The 21935-nt window shown below is 29.0% G+C and overlaps 1 pseudogene; it reads left to right on the forward strand.

Annotated features, from left to right (window-relative positions):
• Positions 1-1381: 1381 nt before the first annotated feature.
• Positions 1382-21618, forward strand: LOC149516880 (uncharacterized; annotated as a pseudogene).
• The last annotated feature ends 317 nt before the right edge of the window (positions 21619-21935 follow it).

Here is a 21935-nt window from a genome sequence, read left to right on the forward strand (position 1 = left end):
TAGACCATCGAGAAATATTGGTATATAGCATATTAACTTTGCCTACACTTATCTTTTTGAAAGTTTTAGACAACCAATAGGCAAAGCTGAAGTGGTGGAGTTAGATGATAAATGTTGGGCACAAGCACATCGATATGTTCTTTTCCATCATGACTTAATTGAATTATTTTGCACATAAGTTTTCATGCGAGAAAATCATTTATTTTATTAAGCATATTTTATAAAGTTTACTTTTTATTGTTAATATGTTATTTTAATGTATGTAGTGAGTATAGAAACTAATTAAGAACTCGTGTTCATTATTGAGGATCAAACCCTCAAAAGCTTGATAAGTTGTTCACTAAAAATTTTTATGAATAGTTAGGAGAAACTAAAAGTAATGCCATATTTTCCATTTTGAGAATTGTACATAGAATGCTTAGGGTATAAATAAAATTAATAACATAGATTTTATTCCATGTTTATAGGTTTCGAGTGGAAGGCTTGGTAGTGAAGAGGTTAAGTGTATTTCATAAGATTCGAACAGGATTATGAAATGATACAAAGGTTTCATCATTAATGGATTTAAATTTCACATAAAATCCCATGAGAGATTTACAAGAACACAAAATTCAGAAGTTGTTGTTACTTCTGCAACTACTACCTATGCTAGTGCTAAGGATACAAACCCTTATGAGGCAAATGTTGACATTATGGCATGATTAATGACATCATTGAATTAGATTATTATAGCAAGTGGAAGGTTGTCTTATTTCAGTGTGATTGAATGGATGTGAATAATGTGAAGGGTATTAAGATATATCAGTTTGGATTTATAATCGTGAATTTTTCTTAATTAATTCACACCAGATAATGACTCATCGATGAACCTTACGTTTTTTCCTCTCAAGTCAAACAAGTTTTTTATTCTGAAGATCTTAAAGAATTGGGTTAGTTTGTTGTTCTCCGTAGCACACTTAAAGACTTATTTGATATGGGGTCAGATACCAGAGATAATCTTGAACATGAAACTAAATATTTTCCTTTTGCTGAACAAAGCTTGGATAAAAATATCTTTCGTACCTCTACTAAGTGGGTTCACAAAGATGTTGATGAAGATATTTATGAACCATTATAGATCATCTATATTTTGTAATTAAAATATTCAAAACATAATGTAATAAATGCTTTTATGTAATTTATGTGGCATTGACTTTTGTATATTTATTGTGTTGTAATGATTAATTTAATTGAATCAGCATGTTCTTTATATATTGTTGGTTATGATTTCTTAACTTCTCAATGTCTTTATAATTGTTCTTTATACATAGTTAGGTATATTTACAATGTCTTAACTTGTCAACTTTTAACTGATTGTCTTTTATGATGCAGCTAAGTTATAATGCCGAGGAATAGATTGAAGAGTGTACATATCAGAGATATTAGTTTAGAATCATCTACTGCACCTATTGATCTTGGCCATGGACTAAATCCTTTGGAAAGGAATGTGCCTACTATTAGTTTTAACTCAGTTGCTTGTAACGCTTCAATTGATAATGGATCTAGCAATATAGGAAGTCCAAGTTTAGATAGTATCCTGCCAATTGATTTTTCTTCGAATTTAAATACAAGTATTGTAAACCCAATTTAAATTTAAATTATAATCATTGAAGTATTGGTAATTTACTAATTGACTTTTTACTTTTTTTAGTTGATAACAATGGTCAACGGAGGATTAGAGGTCAGACAACTTTGAGGAAATTATGGACATTACCTCTGAACGAGCGTATTGTAGTGTTTGAAAACTCTGATAGGCTACCAATCAATGAAAAATGTCAAACATTAGCTAGATTTCTAGGAATGGTTGCCCATAATGGAATGAAATTGCCTATTTATTATGAAACATAGCATAAAGTTCCAGCAGAAGTTAAGAATGATGCTTTAAACTTTATTGAGGTATTATATAATTAATTACATATTAGAAATATTAATTATCTTAAAGTTGGTTTATTGATTGTAACTTTTTCTTTTTGTATTGTTACAGTCAAGATTTTTACTTGAAATACCTGCTTTATTTGTGCTTAAGTCATTGGAAAAGAATGAAAAGATTATAAGCATAAATCGAAGAAAAAGTATTTTGATCGAAATAGTACATTAGAGACCACAATCAAAAAGCTACCTCGTGGTGTGATTTGGTGGCAATATGTACAATTGGTTAGATCTTGGTTCTCAAGGAAATGAGAGGTACTAATTTATAACTTTTAGTACTATTTTTAATAATAAAGATGTTTTCTATTTTTAGTTGGTAATATTTGTATTTTTTTGCTTATATGCTTGTTTTTTATGACAAGAAAAAAAAAAGATTGGGATTGCTAGCAAAAAGTAGCAGAAATATATCCATACAAGTGGATTAAAAAGCTTTGCAAGAAAGCAGAAAGAAAAAATAAGTTAAACGCTAATGAGAAACTTGCACTTTATATCTGTTTAGAACTTTTTCGTGCCATTAAAAGGCAAAAATGTAAATTTATTATTATTGTTCTATTTTAACAATTTAGATAGTTTCAATATATGATATTAAACTTACTCGAATAATTGAACTTAGTTTTCATGATTGATATACATGAAAAAGTTACAATTTATATTTGTTTAGAACTTTTTGTGCTGTTGAAAGGCAAAAATGCAAGTTTGCAGTTATTGTTTTGTTTTAATTGTTTAGATAGCTTCAATACATGATATTAAACTTGTCCTAATGATTGAACTTGGTTTTCATGATTAATATGTGTGAAAAAGTTACCATTTATGTCTTTTCAGAACTTTTTGTGCCGTTAAAAGGAAAAAAATGCAAGTTTTCAGTTATTGTTCTATTTTAACAATTTTGATAGCTTCAATACATTATATTAAACTTGGTTTCCACAATTTATGTGTGAAAAACTTATGGTTTATGTCTGTTTTGGACTTTTTGTGCCGTTAAAGATAAAAATTATAATTATGTAGTTATTGCTCTATTTTAAAAGTTTAGATAGCTTAAATACATGATATTAAACTTGGTTTTCATGGTTTATGTGTGTGAAAAAAGTTATGGTTTATGTCTGTTTAGAACTTTTTGTGTCATTGAAAGGCAAAAATGCAAGTTTGTAGTTATTATTTTATTGTAACAGTTTATATAGCTTTAATACATGATATTAAACTTATTCGAATGATTGAACTTGGTTTTCATAGTTGATATGTGTGAAAAAGTTATCATTTATGTTTGTTTAGAACTTTTTGTGCCATTAAAAGGCAAAAATGCAAGTTTCTAGTTATTGTTTTATTTTAACAATTTTGATAGCTACAATACATTATATTAAACTTATTTGAATGATTAAACTTGGTTTCCACGATTGATGTGTGAAAAAGTTATGGTTTATGTTTGTTTTGGACTTTTTGTGCTGTTAAAGATCAAAATTGTAATTATGCAATTATTGTTCTGTTTTAATAGTTCAGATGCTTAAACACATGATATTAAAGTTATCTGAATGATTGAACTTGGTTTTCATGGTTTATATGTGTGAAAAAAGCTGCGGTTTATGTCTTTTTAGGACTTTTTACGCCATTGAAAAGCAAAAATGCAAGTTTGCTATTATTATTTTGTTTTAACAATTTATATGGCTTTAGTACATGATATTAAACTTATTTGAATGATTGAACTTGGTTTCCATGATTTATATGTGTGAAAAGGTTACTATTTATATTTGTTTATCACTTTTTGTGTCGTTGAAAAGGAAAAATGCAAGTTTGCAATTATTATTCTATTTTAACAGTTTAGATAGCTTCAATACATGATATTAAACTTGTCCAAATGATTGAACTTAGTTTTTATAGTTGATATATGTGAAAACGTTACCATTTATGTTTGTTTAAAACGTTTTGTGCCATTAAAAGGCAAAAATGCAAATTTGCTATTATTGTTCTATTTTAAGAGTTTGGATAGCTTCAATACATGATATTAAACTTGTCCAAATGATTGATGTTCTTTTCCACGGTTGATATGTGTGAAAAATTATTGTTTATGTCTGTTTAGGATATTTTGTGCTGTTAAAAGGCAAAAATATAATTTTGTAGTTATATTTCTATTGAACAGTTTAGATAGCTTAAATACATGATATTAAACTTGTCTGAATAATTGAATTTGGTTTCCATAATTGATATGTGTTAGAAAGTTATCGTTTATGTTTGTTTAGTACTTTTTGTACCATTAAAGGGTAAAAATATAATTTTGCAGTTATATTTATGCTTTAATAGTTTAGATAGCTTCAATATATGATATTAAATTTGTTTGAATATTTGAACTTAATTGTCATACTTGGTATGCATGAATAAGTTATAGTTTATATCTGTTTATGACTTTTTGTAATGTCAAAAGGAAAATTTGTAGTTATTATTATATTTTAACAGTTTAGATAGCTCTAATACATAATATTAAACTTTTTTCAATGTTTGAACTTGATTGCCATGCTTGATATGCATGAATAAGTTACTGTTGATGTGTATTTAACAATAATATGTGTTTTTATGTAAGAGATTGAGTTGGGTGAAAAAATTAGACATGTAGAACTTTTTCAATTATCCCACGCAAAAAAAAGATGGATCGTACTTGAATGTTAAAACATAAGAAATTGTGATAATTTCTTGGATCATTTTATATAGAAAGTAAATATTTATTATTTCAAATATATTATGAATTAATTATTAAACGGGATAACTTTATTTGATTAATTTATAGGAGAAAGCAAAAGAGAAAATAGCTATTGAGATTGAAATAGCATCCGATTGTTTTATTAACATATAGCAACCGAAAGATCAAATTTTTATAAAAGTAGTTGGAAAAGAAAGACATGGACAGGTCCGAAGCCTTGGATTAATCAACACCATATAGCTACTATAGACATAACTCTCAGCAATTTATATTCTAAACAAGTCAATTTTTATGAGACATCTTCACACTGAAAGACGGGTTACAAACTGTGCAACAATGTGTCTAGCAAATGGAAATAGAAAGAGAAGAGGAATGTGCTATAATTGAAGAAAAGCGTGCTAGAATGGATCAAAAACATGCAAAATTTCAATAGTTGCATGATCGATTTGATACTCTTATGAAGTTTGTAAAACAACAATTTTCAAGAACCAATTTAGGTGGTTCATCAACTTAGGTATTATATTAGTAAATATTTATATTTTTTAATATAAAAAATAACTAATTATTAAGTGTAAAAACTTGTTTTTCTTTATTCAATAGGTTCTTGAGTATGTTAGTGATCATGGTAGAAAAAATCCTTATCAAATGGTAATGCTCCAATTCTAAGCAGTCATTAATTTTATACATTTTAAATTTCTAGTACATGTACTAAAACAGTTTGAATGTTATTGTATTAAACTTTGTATTACATGTATATTGGAACAAATTATGTATTTAGATATTTAAATATTTATAATATTCAATTTATGAATTTAATTCATTTTTATGAATTTAAAAAATATTTATTTTTTTATTTAATTATAGTAATAAATATTGAAAGAAATAAAAAAAAAGTAAATTTACTAACTTAGCAGCATTTTGGATACGAACGTTACTAAATTTAACAATGTTTTTGCTTACAATTGCCCTTAAATTTCGTAACATTTTTGTTTACAAATGCCACTAAGTTACGAAATTAGTAGCGTTTATGTTAAAAAATGCCACTAAATTTAACGGCATTTTGGGACACAAATGCCTCTAAATTAACGGCATTTTAGGGCACAAACACCGCTAAGTTTCTAAAATGCTATTGTTGTCCCTGATGCAAGTATAGCTAATGCACTTAGCAGCGTTTTTAACAAACACCTCTCATAGTTTAGTGGTGTTTATAAACGTCACTAAATATGAAAAAAAAAAGTACTAAAAACCTATTTTCCTACAATGAACACATTTGCTACACTTGAAAATTATCATAATTTTTTTACTCACTCGCAAAGTAGAAACAAGTTTCTTAGACTTTGTTTGCTATAGGAAACCTAGCCTAAGACAGTATTTCCAGTCCTCTTCAAAGGTATTTATTGGTTTGAAATTTATGAGTGCAAGGGAAATTCAAACAAATGCTTAAATGTATCTCATAAACTATTTTGGTCAACCTTTTTTATATCCCAAGGTCTGATGAAGATGAAATAAGTCTAAAAAAATGTAAACATTTGAAGCATTTCTTGAAGCCATTTTCTTTGTAGCATTCTCTTTTCTATTTCGGTGCCAATAATCAACCATCGAAGAATGATATCTTCATAAACAAGAAGAAATTGAAACAATAGAATATGCGGTTGTACTTGGTTGTTTTCTCTCAATTAGTTATCAACACATGAGATTGATTATATTATTGAAAGCTTAAAGAGAAGGGACGACTAGGTTTTTTTAAATAGAAGGGTTTAGCCAAATCATATTCCAAATAGTTTCAAAAGGTGTGGTAAGCCATACCTTATTACAATAACCATTGGGCAATTAGTAATTCCTCTAATTGTTCCTTTAATTAATAGTCCAACAAATTAAATCCAACTTAATTTAATCCATTTTTAATCTTTCATAAGACTCATTCTATTGCGTTTAACCTATTAGTTTCATTAAAATTTTGACAATAAATATAGGTACTGTAATTCTTATAATTATTATCTAATAAATCAATTTTATATTTATAAGTCATGGTTGTCATCTAGAAATGAGCCATGACCTCCAATTGTTAAGAAAAGTTAATGTAGATTGACAAATCTATACATGCTTAGTTTCTCAATATAATTATTATCTTTTTATCACTTAATATTTCACTTTTAACTATGAGTATGAATTGGTGTCTACTCAATTGGTTTAATTTTGTTAAGTCTCGATTTAGACAATCTAATTCTTCAAATAAGCTTTAATTAAAATTATTCCAAAATGACTTCATTCCACTTTAGCAAAAGATTGCATTGGTTATTATTTTTTAATATTAATCGAGATATTCTCTCTATCACTTAAGATGATGAATCTTATATTGATTGCTCATGTGTCTTTATATGTCTTTATGTTATATCAAAAAAATTTGACTGAGACATCTATGGTTAGGATCGTAAATATGATAAAATTAACGGTTATTAGTTCTCATATAAAATCAATGTAATCTTAAGTCAAATGATCCTAATACAACTATCGCATGAGCACATTGTCATAAACATTAAAACATTTATCAAATGACATTCTCATATCGAGTCACATTCAATTGACTTATTTTTGTAAAAAGCATACATATATTAACTCAAGTTTATTTAAACTTCAATTTATGATATTGGTTATTTGATTTGTAAGTAAAAGGATAACATTTACCAATATTAATAACTTTATTAATATATGATCCTAATATAGCATTGACTAAGAATAATTTAATAATAATATTTTGATGTAATAATTATCTCATAATTACAACTTATTGTAATTCCCTTACAAAGCATAATTATTTAATACATTTTATCAAATAATAAGTAATATCAAATTTGCATACAAACTTATAAATAAAAAATGTCTTAATTAATAATAGTAATATTTAATATACCATGAATTCCATAATTAATTTGATTAATCTTAGAGCACACATTAACATGTATGATCAATTACAAACATTTGAAATATTAAAAAATTTTAAATTCCATTGCATTTTCACTACAATAAAATACATAAATAGTGACAATTTTTTATAAGTTTCGTGTTTTTAGAAAGTTAGTGGCATTTTTTATTATAAAAACCACTAAATATTTATATAGCGACATTTGAAACATAAAACACAACTAAAAAATAAAAATTAGTGGCATTTGTAATATAAACGCCATTAATCAATAAAATTTAGTGACATTTATTTATGAAAACTCCGTTATTTAAAATAATTTAGTGGCATTTATTTATCCAAATGCCACTAAATTTCCCCTATTTTGAACTATAATTATTAGAGCCTTTTTTTGCCCCTCCATTTTCCCTTTTTTCCCATATTCTTCTAGCCCAGATTCCCCTTTTTCATTTTCTCCCATTTGTCGAGCCTTTTCTTCATGCATCCTTCTCTTCTCCATTCCCTTTCTCTTCAAGTAAACTCATTACTAAAGTCCCTTTTCATCACTAAACTCCAAAAACCCTCAATGCACTGTATGTTCCTTAACTTCCACCTAGGGTTTTTTCTTAGAGCTCCCACTTTGAGTTTTCTTTCTCACTTCTCAACCTTTAAAATCATTGATAGCATAACAAAGAGGAAAAAAAAAAGCAAACATGGCTACACCAGAGGTCCCTCTCTACTTTGTCGGCATCATTCGGCAATCTATTGCTTTTTGCCAACAATTATCACAAAGGCAATGGAAAATTGATAACCCTCAACTAAAGAGAGAAATATGGCCCTACAACAAGATGTATACATATCTTTTCTCAAACAGAGCAACAAGTTTCTAGATTTCTTTCAACAAATTATTGTAGCTATTGATTGTATTGAAACTACAATATTTATTAGGGTGATAAATTGAAGAAGAAGCTTAGACAAGAATAAAATATTCACAAAGCTCTAGAAAGAGCTTTTAACAGACCTTTAGGAGCTTTACCTTCATTATCCTTCTTATGTCCTTCATTTTGTTCTTAATTCACCATCTCATCAACTCTTTAGATGTTGGGTTTTTTTTTTTAATTTAAAGAAACGGTCAATTAGTTTGAAAAATCCCATATTGGTAATGCCCATGGCAGTTAAAGAAATTTGAAGGAAAAGGTAGAAGAAGTGATTGACTTGCATATTTTGACATTTTCCAAATAGGAATTCTAATATTGGATTCTAATTTTGTAGACATTAGAGTTTTTAGCAGAAGTGGTAGTTTGGAATAGAAGATCATCCGGGTAAAAAAACAGGTGGTGCACTTTGGACAGGACTTGTATCAAGAAGATATCTATATGTCATTAAAAAAAATGAATATAGAGAATTCAACTGATTTGATTGAGGCTTGCCCAGATAATAGTTCCACTATAAGAAAATGGCATATTAGTGACAATTTTGTAGCGACCTTTCACTTACAAATGTCGCTAGCTTTTGTGTTTTTATAAAACTTAAGGTGTTTATTATCAAAACGTCATTAAATATTCAAATAGCAGCGTTGTTACTTATAAACGCCACCCAAGACTTAATATCAGCAGTGTTTCTCGACTAAAATGCCTTGAATAATCCTGCCTTAAAATTTTCAGTGACTACTAAAGTCGTATTTTTGGTAGACAGCACCTTCAATAATCACCTAATAAAAATTTGTATGAGATTATTGAAGGCATTTTCTACAAGAAACGCCTTTAATAATAATTGGACAAAAAAATTTAACAGGCTTATTGAAGTTGTTTTTGTTCAAAAATGCCTTCAATAAATATCATATCAAAATGTTTGGATTGTACGGATGTTAACCATAAGGTTGTAGGTTCGATCCCTCCCTTTAACTTTTTTTGGATTTTTGCAAAGATTATTTGTAATTGATTATTCTAGGCATTTTCTTAGCAAAAACGCTTTCTACTTTAAAAAAGTTTACAGAGAATATTGAAGCTGTTTTTCACAGAGAAATGCCTTTAATAATCCATAGGAAAAATATGGAGCCGATTCTTGAAGGCATTTTTGGTCAAACTTGCATTTTATAGTCTGTCAATAAATTTTTGTTGTGATTATTAAAGGCGATTTTTGTCAAAAACACCATCAATAATCAATAGACAAAAGTTTGAACAGATGGTTGAAGGTGTTTTTGGCTCAAATGCCTTTAATATTCCGACGATAAATTTTAATAGTCGAATTATTGAAAGTGATTATATCCAAAAATGCCTTCAATAACATTTTGTTATGGATTATTTAAGGCATTTCCCATAGGAAAATGCCCTTCATAATCCATTTGATTAATTTTTAGTTGGTATTATTGAAGGCGTTTTTTAAAACGCCTTCAATAATTTATACAAAATAATGAAATGGATTCTTGAAGGTGTTTTTTTTTACCAAAATTGCCTTTAATATTCCACACAATAAATTTTTGGGAGGATTATTGAAGGCGGTTTTGGTAAAAAACATCATTAATATTCCAGATGATAAATTTTAATGGTCGAATTATTGAAGGCGGTTATATCTAGAAATGCCTTCAATAACATTTTGTTAGGGATTATTCAACGCATTACCTGTAGGAAAACGCCCTTAATAATCTATTCAATTAACCTTCAATAATCACCCCAAAAATTTATTGTGTGGAATATTAAAGGTGCCTTCAATAATCCATACAAAAAAGATACGATGGATTCTAGAAGGCATTTTTTGCCTAAAACACCTTTAATATTCCACACAATAAATTTTTGGGGTGATTATTGAAGGCGGTTTTGGTTAAAAATGCCTTCAAAATTTTCTGTTAAGGATGATTCAAGGCTTTTTCTTGCTAAAAATGCCTTCATTAATCCCATCAAAAAAATATATTTGATATTGTATATGTCAAGTCAGTTGTAGGTTCATGCCCAGAAAACGTTTGCTGTTAGTTGTATATTAATGTCCAGAAAATATTTGGTTTATATATGTGATACTACGAATTACATTTTGGAATTTACATAATGAACATTGTTGTATTTCAATAAATTGACCACACATTCGAAATTAAAATTGATAACATTGCCATATTAATATACTTTTCTGAAATAATCATACTCAATAATTTATTAAGTACACATAGTGTATTCATATTAAGTATAACAATAATATTAAACCAATACCCCAATGTACAAACTTAAAGTTTCCATTCAACATGGCTGTCCAAAACATTATAACAAATTGTTCCTTATATATTTACATTCAACTAACAATGTCTAACCTAAAGGTTTATTAACATTGATAAATGATAATACATACTCACACCATTCTTTACGAACTTCATCCAATTCCTTTTTTGTGAAGCTTTCTTCATTCTCTCACTAAAAAAAATTCAGAAGTAAATGCTAAGAAATGAGAACATAATGTACCTTTTTATTTTTTTGAAGATATAACAAGTTTATGAAATTTTTACTAACCTTGAATGGTGTGGTCAAAAATCATGTAACATTATCTTTGGCATAAAATGAAGAATATAATATCCACATTCAGTATTACCGGATTGACAAGGTACCTAAAAATTAAATTGAGTGGGTTTAGGAAATATTTATCTACACAAACTCAGCATAAAAGAGTATATTTCACATTTATCGGTAATGACACCTATTTCGGTTTCTTTATCTTCTTATCAAATGTAGATATTACCCTAAATTGAAAAGAAAAAAGATTACTTAATACATAAATAAAATTAGTTATAAAGAAACAGAAGATATATAATATAATAAAGTGTAATACCTCTTTATAAAAGTTTGAATATCGAGGTTAGGCATCACCGTTGGATTAATTGAATTAAATAAGTATGGCATTAAAGATTTGGTGTCAATCACAATAAGTACCCAATGACGACTAGAAAATAATAACAATGATATACTCAAATTACACATCAGATCAGATTTGGGTAATGTTAGAGTAATTAAGGTTGGAATATAGCTTACTGTGCATTATATGGGAGCAAATAATAATCAGTCGCTCTATTCATGCATAGGATTACATGATTAGCATGATAAGCGACTGTGCCACTCTATTCACTAATGAAGTTAGGGTTAATAAATCTAAATCTGTTGGTCAACTATCTCCCATTGAGCTCTCTATATAAGAAGCTGCACGATAACAATCAACAGTACTAGTTAGTATTACACCCTAATATAGATTACTACATATTGAATGTGCATATTTGTATTTATAAGCTAACCTCATATAAACAATGATCTCAGCAGCTGATAATTCATCCAGTTCACAAAATTCTTTAACCTTCTCCACACTAATGAAAGAAAATGATGGTTTATCAAATAACTCTTCCTCAGACTCAATGGTTATGAAATTTCCTTCAGATAAATGCTCTAGTGAATATTTGGATAACTCGTCCATGGAAGCCTGAACAAAGGTCATACTGTGAGTCTGAACATCATGCTACAATATTTAATGAAATATAAGTATTAAAACCAAATCAATCAATATAATAAACAAATTAATATTAAAATTATAAACAATATCATACTTCTTGGGTGGTAGTAGAGGATGGGTTCACTTTCTTACTTGCAATGAAAGCTTCTCTTACAGGGACGATGCTGTCAGATCGGTGTACTAGCATGTTATGCTGCATTGCTACCAACATAGACTTCAAAGCAGCAAGTCTTTGCTATTGCTCATTAAGGCATTACTCCTGGTCATCAATTCATTACTGTTGTTGCTTAATGATTGCTTTATATTATGCATTTCTCATTCATGGGGTTTTTTGTTGATTACCAAAAAACTTTGATGGTAAGACAAATTTACCAACCCCACGAAGCCGACTAGGCCTTTCTTTAGCGCCTAATGCTAAAGACAAAGGTTCTTCACCATACTAGGTTGCCAATTCACCAAATTTGACTTTGGTAGCATAATCATCCTAAAAGACAATAATAAGATGGGCTGTAACAATAAATCTATACAAGCTAGTATACACTCATACATATAACCACAATGCCAATCATACATTATATTAAAAAAATAATTGTACATATATATTTTTTGCCATTTCCTCAATTGCTTAATCTGCAAATGATCCATCCTTTCGTAGATGTCCTTGCTTCCAAACATCCCATCTAAAAATTTTTGTGCCAGAGCTCACTGATTCCTATTAAATTACCATAATAAAAAAATTAGAATGTATGATTTAATGTTCATAAATATTCATTAATAAGTATAAAACAAGTGTGTGAATACATACAAGCTCATACTTCACATTGCATATCCCTTTTTCGCTATCCGATGGTGATATTGTTGTTTGGCTCGAATGTCCTATTGCTGTTCTTTGATTTTTTACAAAATCAAGAAATTATGTCAATCACATATAAAGAGCAAAGGCAATATTGCATAAAGACTTATAAATAATTTTTTTGGTAATGGGTTTGCATACTAAGAAATCTTCTAAAAGTTTCTATTGAACAAAATTTGTTCAATCTTCAACACTTATGACATCTGTATATGCCGCAGGTGGAACAGTCAATACATCACTTTCATCAACCAGCAGTAAAATATATTGAGTTGTTAATCTACTTTTAAAGTCTCTGAATATTTTCCCAACAGATTGCAACACAATCTTTTTATAGTTAATTGGGACATCGAACTGTTCCTAAATAAGTTAACACAATTAGTATGAACACATTGAATTTCAATAAAATGATCATTTAACAAATTTTACAAAATAGTTGAATAAACATACCATAAATTTTATCATTCATAATATCTGATAGCTGATAAATTACTTCACCATAAAGAGTTCTTGTTTTGTATAAGTACTGGTTTTGTTATTATCTTTTGTTTAAAACATAGTAAACTTAAGTATTGTACATGTTCATTTTCATATAAATTATTTATATACATTTGGTCTGATAATGTAGCAAGTACTAAATGGATAAGAGTTGGATGCAAAAGTCAAGATTAAGTAAAGAGTATAGAGATGGAGTGGAAAATTTTCTTAATTTTACATTTGAGAATACAAGTAAAGATAATATGATATTATGCCTATGTGTAAAGTGTGCTAATATCGAGTGGCAAATATGTCAAGTTATTTTTGAACATTTAATTTGTATTGGATTTCTTTTGGGATATGTTAATTGGTATTTTCATAAAGAGTTTGGACCGTCAAAGTCTTCCACTAGAGTTTCTTCAACTTCAAGGGCTTCCCAACACTAACATGATCTTTTTATAAAAGATGAATTGAAGACATGTTGAGAGATGTTTTTAACATTCATAACCAACATTTTCGAACTCCTTCTCCTCAAAATGAAGGTTTTAATCAATTCGATGTTGAAATGCATGAATTTGATGAACCTAGGATAGGTGTACATGACTAACAACCTAGAAGAAAAGCATCAAAGTTTTATAGGTTGCTTGAGGATATGAATGAAGAACTTTTTAAGAGGTCAAGCATTCAAGGTTATCTTTCTATGTTCGTTTTTTTCACTTGAAATGCTTATGTGGATGTATGAGAAACTTTTGACTTTATTATTAAAGTTTATGAAAGAAATTTTTTTTTTTACAAAAAATTCTTAAATCTTTTAAGGAATCAAAGAAGATGATTAAGAATTTAGGTCTCGGATATGAAAAAATTCATAGTTGTCCTAATGATTACATGTTGTATTGAGGGGATAGAAAAAATCAAGAATCTTGTCATTTTTGTGGTATATCTCGTTGGGTGGACAAAAACCCCGATGAAAGGTTGAATGACGATGGTGATAAAGTATGTGCCAAAAAGAAGCCTGTTAAGGTTTTACGCTATTTTTCATTAATACCAAGACTTCAACGACTCTTCATGTCTTCCAAAACTGCAGATTCAATGAGGTGCCATCATGAAAAGTGAACGGATGATGGATCATTGAGGCATTCTGTAAATTTTTTGGCATGGAAATCATTTCATTTTAGGTTTCCAGACTTTGCATATAATCCTTGAAATGTTATGCTTGGACTAGTATCTGATGGATTCAACCCATACAAAATGATGAGTATTTTTTATAGTACTTAGCCAATTGTATTGATTCCTTACAATTTATCACCATAGATTGCTATAAAGCAACAATCATTTATATTATCTATGATAATTCCTAGGGAAAAAGGTTTGGGTAATGATATAGACATCTACTTACAACCTCTTATTAAAGAGTTAAAGCAATTATGGGAATGAGTTGAAACCTATGATGCATTAAAAGAAGAGAACTTTAATATGTGTATTGCTTTATTATGGACTATCAACGATTTTCTTATTTATGCAAATTTATCTAATTGGAGTACAAAAAGTTATTATGCTTGTCCATGTTGTGCTACACAGACATGTTCGACGTGTTTACCTAATGGTAGAAAGTTCTATTACATGTAACATTATTGATGGTTAGATGATAATCATTAATTTAGATTCTAAAAACATCCCTTTGTGGAAGTGAAGAGTTGAAGAGATCGTCTTTACCCATTAGTGGATCTAATATCTTATCAAAGTTAAAAGATATCAATTTCACTTATGAAAAAATGACTTCATCAAGGAAAAGAGTGAGGGACATCTTTGAAAGTGTCTGGCCTTGTATTATGCAGGTTGGTGATACTCATACTCAAGTTGGTGATCTTGTTATTCAAAGTGATAAAGAAGATGATGAAGCATATGACCCCAACGAGTCTGAGTTATGGAAAAAAAGTATCTTTTTTTAGTTGCCTTATTGAGAATATAATTTATTACACCATAACTTTGATTTGATGCACATAGAGAAGAATGTTTGCAAAAATTTTATTAGGACAATTCTCAATGTGAATAAAAGATCCAAAGATGACTTAAAGAGTCGGCTTTAACCTAGTTGATATGGGGATTCACCTAGACCTTCATCTAAAGTTGCTTCCTAATGGCAAATATCGATTACCTACTGCTTGTTTTGGGATTTCTAAAGCTGAAAAAGATGTGTTTTGCAAGGTTTTGAAAAACGTCAAAGTTTCGATGGCTATGCGTCAAATATTGAGATGTATGAATCTAAAGGAGTTAAAACTTATTCTATTGAAGTCACATGATTATCACATTTTGATGCAAGATTTACTTCCGATTGCTTTACATTCATCAATGTCAAACCAAGTCACTTTTATGGTAATTGAATTGAGTAACATATTTAAATCTCTATGTTAGAAATGTATGAATATAGAAGAGCTTGATAAATTTCAAGATCGAGCCACTATTATTTTATGCCATTTAGAAAAGATCTTTCATTCAAACTTTTTCTTTATTATGATACATTTGGTTATCCACCTTCCATATGAAGCAAAAAGTTGGTGGGCCGATTTATTATCTATGGATGTATCCTATTAAAAGGTATTATTTGTTAATAGATTGATTACATTTTTATTGATGATCAAGCCATTCTACTTAAAATAACATATGACTAATGTTTGATACTATAGGTTTTTGGGGAGGTTAAAATCTTATTGTCGCAACAAACGCTATCCGAAAGGTTCTATTGTTGAAGGATATTTAGCAGAAGAGTGTATGACATTTATTCTCATTATTTGGAAGATGTTGAAATGAGATTTAATAGACCATCGAGAAATGTTGGTATGTAGCATACAGACTCTGCCTATAATTATCTTTTTCAAAGTTTTGGACAACTAATATGTAAAGCTGAATTGGTGGAGTTAGATGATAAATCTTGGGCACAAGCACATCGATATGTTCTTTTTCATCATGATTCAATTGAATCGTTTCGCACGTAAGCTTTTTAGTAAGGAAATTATTTATTACATTAAGTATAATTTATTGTCTTTTATTTTTTTTTTGTTAATACTTTATCATGATGCTTTATAGTGAGTATAGAAATAATTTGAGAGATCCTGCACATTATCTACGGTTAAACCCTCGAGAGCTTGATAAGTTGTTCATTGAAAACTTTCATGAATGGTTAGGAGCAAATTGTGAGAAATCTACATAGAATGCTTACGGTATAAATAGCATTAATAACATATATATATTTATTCCACTTTTATAGGTTTGGAATGGAAGGCTTGTTGTGAAGAGGTGAAGTGTCTTTCACATGGTTCAAACCGGATTGTGAAACAATACAAAAGTTTCATCATCAATGGATTTAGATTTCACACTAAATCCCGTGAGAGATTTAAAAGTACATAAAATTCAAGAGTTATTGTGACTTCATCAACTACTATTATAGCATTTTAGAGAGAAATGTTGACTATTATAGCATGATTAATGACATCATTGAGTTAGATTATTATGACAAGTGGAAAGTTATCTTATTTCTGTGTGATTGGGCTTATGTGAATAGTGCAAGGGTTATTAAGAAAGAGTAGTATGGATTTACACTTGTGAATTTTTCTCGATTAATTCACATTGGACAACAACTCATCGATGAACCTTACGTTTTTTCATCTCAAGTCAAACAAGTATTTTACTTTGAAGATCCTAAAAAATTGGATTGGTTTGTTGTTCTTTAAAACACACCTAGAGACTTATTTGATATAGGGTTAGATACCAAAGTTGATGTTGAACATGAAACTGAATGTTATCCTTTTACTGAATAAAACTTGGATGAAAATATCTTCAGTCCCTATGCTCAGTGGGTCCACAAAGATATTACTGAAGACATTTATGAAACATGAAATGGTGCATCTATAATTTGTAATTTGAGTGTTTAAGACATAATGTAGTAAATGATTGTATGTAATTAATACCATATTCGCTATTATATAATTATTGTATTCTAAATCATACATTATCTCTTGATTTAATTAAATCGATATGTTCTTTATTTATCATAGGTTTTGATTTTTTAACTTCTCAGTGTTTTTATATATGTTCTAAACTAATATATTTTCTATATTCGCTTTTATGATGTAGGGTAGCTATAATGCGGAGAAGTAAGTTGAAAGGAAAACATATAAGAGATATTAGTTCAGAACTGTCTGTGGCACCTGTAGATATTGGCTATAGACTAAATCCTTTAAAGGGAAATGAACGTATTGTCGGATCTAACTTCGTAACTTCTAACCCTTCAACTGATAATGGATCTGGCAATAGGGGAGGTCCAGGTTTAGATAGTACCCCATCAATTGATTATGCTTTAAATTTGAATGCAGGCATGATATACTTTAATTTTAGAATTCGAGTATAATGATAAAAGTATTGCGATTTTACAAATTTATTTTTTATTTGTTGTAATTGATAACAATGGTCAACAGAGGACCAGAGGTCGGACAACTTTGAAGGAATTGTTTACACTACCTCCTAACGAGCATATTGTAGTGTTTGTAAACTCTGATAGGCAACCAATTGGTGAAAAGGCTCAACTGTTGGCTGGATTTCTAGGCATGCTAGCCCGTAATAGAATGAAATTGCCTATTCATTATAAAACATGGCATAAAGTTTCAGAAAAAATTAAGGCTGATGCTTTAAACTTTATTGAGGTATTAGTATAATTAATTAGATATAAAAAATTTTTTATTTTACATTTTGTTTACTTATTCAAACTTTTCTTATTGTATTATTACAGTTAATATTTATACTTAAAATACTAGCTTCATTTGTGCTTAAGTCATTGGGAAAGAAATGGAAAGATTATAAGCATAGTTTGAAGAATAAGTATTTCGATCAAAATACTACTATAAAGGTGATGATGGAAAATCTACCCCGTAATGTGATTAGGTGACAATATGAATAATTAGTTAGATTTTGGTTCTCAAGAAGGAAGGTACTAGTTTATAACTTTGTATAGTAGAATGAAATGATGAAAGTGTTTTTATGGCTTAAGTTGGTAATATCTGTATTTCTATCATATACGCAATTATTTTTTATGACAGGAAAGAGAACAGATTGGGATTGGTAGCAAAAAGCAACAGAAAGATAGCCACACAAGTGGATAAAAAAGTTTTGCAAGAAAGCAAAAAGAAATAGTAAATTTATGATAATAAACTTATTCCAATGAATGAACTTTTTCTGCCGTTAAAAGGTAAATATGCAAATTAATAGTTATTGTTCTGTTATAATAGTTTTAATAGTCTCAATACATGATATTAAACTTATCGAAAGTTTTGAACTTAGTTGACACAGTTGATATGTATGAAAAAGTTATTGTTTACATATATTTAGGTAAAAATACAAATTTGTTGTTATTATTGTATTTTAACAGTTTGGATAGCTTCAATGCTTGATATTAAACTTGTCAGATTGATTGAACTTGGTTTCTACGGTTGATATAGGAGAAAAAGTTATCGTTTATGTCTATTTGGGACTATTTTGCATATAAAAGGCAAATATACAAATTAAACTTTTGGATGGCTTTCAACATATTGAATGGCTTCAATCCTTGATATTAAACCAGGAGAAAATAATTGAATTTGGTTTCCATGATCAATATGTGTGAAAGCCCAAAATGCTTTTATTGTTTGTGTATGTTTAAGACTATTTTGTTGTTAGGAGGCCAAAATATAAATACATGAGATTAAAATTATTTGAAATGTTAATACTTGATTGACAAGCCTAATATGCATGAATAAGTTGTGGTTGATATGTATCCTATCGAATAACATATATTTTTGTATACAAGAATGAGATGGGCGGTATAATTGGACGTGTGAAACTTTTTTGTATACCATACACACAAAAAGATGGATCTTACATGAATGTTGAAATACAAGAAATTGTGATAATTTGTATCATCTAGTTTAACATAAAGTAAATATTTACTCTTTTTAACATATTTTCAATTAATCATTAAACTTGATAGTTGTATATGACAAATTCACAGGAGAAAGCAAAAGAGAAAATGACTAGTGAGATTGAAGTAGCATTTTATGGTTCTTTCAACATGCAAGAAATGAAAAATCGGATATTCATAGAAGTTGCTGGAAAAGAAAGGCATGGACGGGTCCGAGGCCTTCGATTAGGTCCAATACCATCTACCTACTATAGACATAGCTCTTAGCAATTTATATTCTTAGCAAGTCAGTCTTCGCGAGACATTTCAATATTGAGAGGAAAGTTGCAAACTATGCAACAACGTTTTCAGCAAATGGAAGCAGAAAAAGAACAGAAGCATGCCAAAATTGAGGAAGAATGTGCTAGAATGGAGCAAGAGCGTACAAAATTTCAGTAGTTGCATTATCGATTCGATCATCTTATGAATTTTGTGCAACAACAATTTCCAAGAAATGATCGTGGTACTCCACCAACTCATGTATTATATTTAATAAATATTTAAATTTTTAAATATAAAAAAAGCTTACAATGAAGTATTAAAAATTGTATGGTATTATTTAGTAGGTTCTTGAGCACACTAGTGACCAATGTGAAAATTTTTTTTCATTAATTGGCAGCCAGCAAAATGTATGTAGTCATCCATTTCATACATTTTAATTTTTATTTTGTTAATGTATTAAAAATATTTGAATGTTATTATATTAATTATTAAACTTTGTATTAATTAGATGCATATTTAAACCTGAATTAAGTTTATATTAATTTTAGTTTTTGAATTTAAGCTCTTTAATGAAAATAAAATTTATTAACAGAAATTAAAAAAAAACATTTTACATAATGGCAGTGTTTGCGTTCAATAATGTCACTAAATGAATGATTTAGTGATGTTTGTATCATAAAACGTCACTAAAAGTAGCGGTGCTCTTATCAGCAAATGCTGTTAATTAAGTGACGTTTTTATACAAATGCTACTAAAGCAATGGTGTTTTTCTCATAAAAATACCATTAAATTAGCGGCATCTCAAAGATACAAATGCCCCTAATATAAAGGCATTTTCAAATACAAACATCTCTAAAGTAGCGGCGTCTTCAGTTACAAATGCCACCAAACCAACAGTGTTTTTCTCATAAAAACTTCACTAAATTAGTGGCGTCTCAAAGAAAAAAACGCTACTAATATAGAGGTATTTTCATATACAAATGCCTCTAAAGTAATGATGTTTTCAGTTACAAACGCCACTAAAGCAACGTCGTTTTTCTCATAAAAATGTCACTAATTTAGTGACGTCTCAAAGATATAAATGCCGCTAAAATGGTGACGTTTCAGATATAAATGCTACTAATATTGAGGCATTTTTTTGAAAATACCGTTATTTTCTGCGACGTGTATATAACCGGCATTCTAAGTGGCATTTTTCGCAAACGTCGCAAATCTTTTAGTGACATTTATAAATGCCGCTAAACGTTAAAAAAAATGCCCCTAAAAACCTAAACCCCCTAGTGTTCTAAACCTCAGCAACCTAAAAGTTTAACTCGAAATACATCCATGGCAAGGCATTTGCGATCCTTTTAAGCTAAGATTTTTGGTTTTTTAAATCCTTTTCTCATGCCATTAACATTTGATACATACACCTATTGAGTCGGTATTGATTGAAAATGGGCCCTGAAACTTTACTCATATTCTTTCAAATGATGCGAGACGAAAAAAGAACTAGTCATGTACGAATTCCACAAAGAGCAATAAGAGATCCTTAAGAACACCTGTGAAGAGACCTCTGATTAATTCAAAGCTAGCAGAAAAACATTTAGATCCTCAAAAATTGCAAGCATGAACCAGTTTCACTTCCATCAAGTTATAGTATACTTACTGCAGTTTAATGAGTATGACTTGCTTCACATATTCAGCTAGAATGCAGAGTGAAAGACCAAGATAATGCTGAAGCAAGAAATACTAGCACTTCAGATGAGAAACCATTGGGAGACGATGGCCCAAATAAAGTTTTTGAGGAACTTGTAAAATGCTTGGCCAGCATTTTCGTAAGAATGAGTTCAACAAAGAGAAAGTCTACTGTAGAAAGTTTTCTTTCCTTGTCAACGTTAAGGTCCCAAGAAAGCAATGAAGAGACAGAATTTGGGAATCCTTATGGTATTTGTTCAAATTTTGGAAGGAGAGATATCGTCCTATATAAGCATTTACTTTCAATTGATGCTGGCTCAATCAATCTAAATCAAACATCAAATTATTTATTTTTGCTATTCAAGTTGAAGTAAGTAATCTCTTATTAGATTAGTTTTCTTTGTTTGTTTAATGTATTCTAATGGCTTTAAAAATTCTAAAGAATTGTGATCGACTTATATAAGAAGTGTGATCCTTTTTTTTTTTTTTTACATAGCAAAAGGAAAACGGCAATAATACTGAACAATTGATTCAACATGACAATAGTTGGTCTGGGTGTTTGGCATATAGAAGGAAAAGACATTAGAGATCTCATCATTAACTCCATCAAGATTGGTTATCGCCATTTTGATTGTTCTAGTACTCTGGGTTTTTCTTTCTTTATATATATATATATATATATTTGAATTCA

The sequence above is a fragment of the Durio zibethinus genome, chromosome 9, assembly GCF_047325235.1.
Source record: "Durio zibethinus cultivar Kanyao isolate XHJ-2024 chromosome 9, ASM4732523v1, whole genome shotgun sequence".
NCBI classification, from domain to species: Eukaryota; Viridiplantae; Streptophyta; class Magnoliopsida; order Malvales; family Malvaceae; genus Durio; species Durio zibethinus.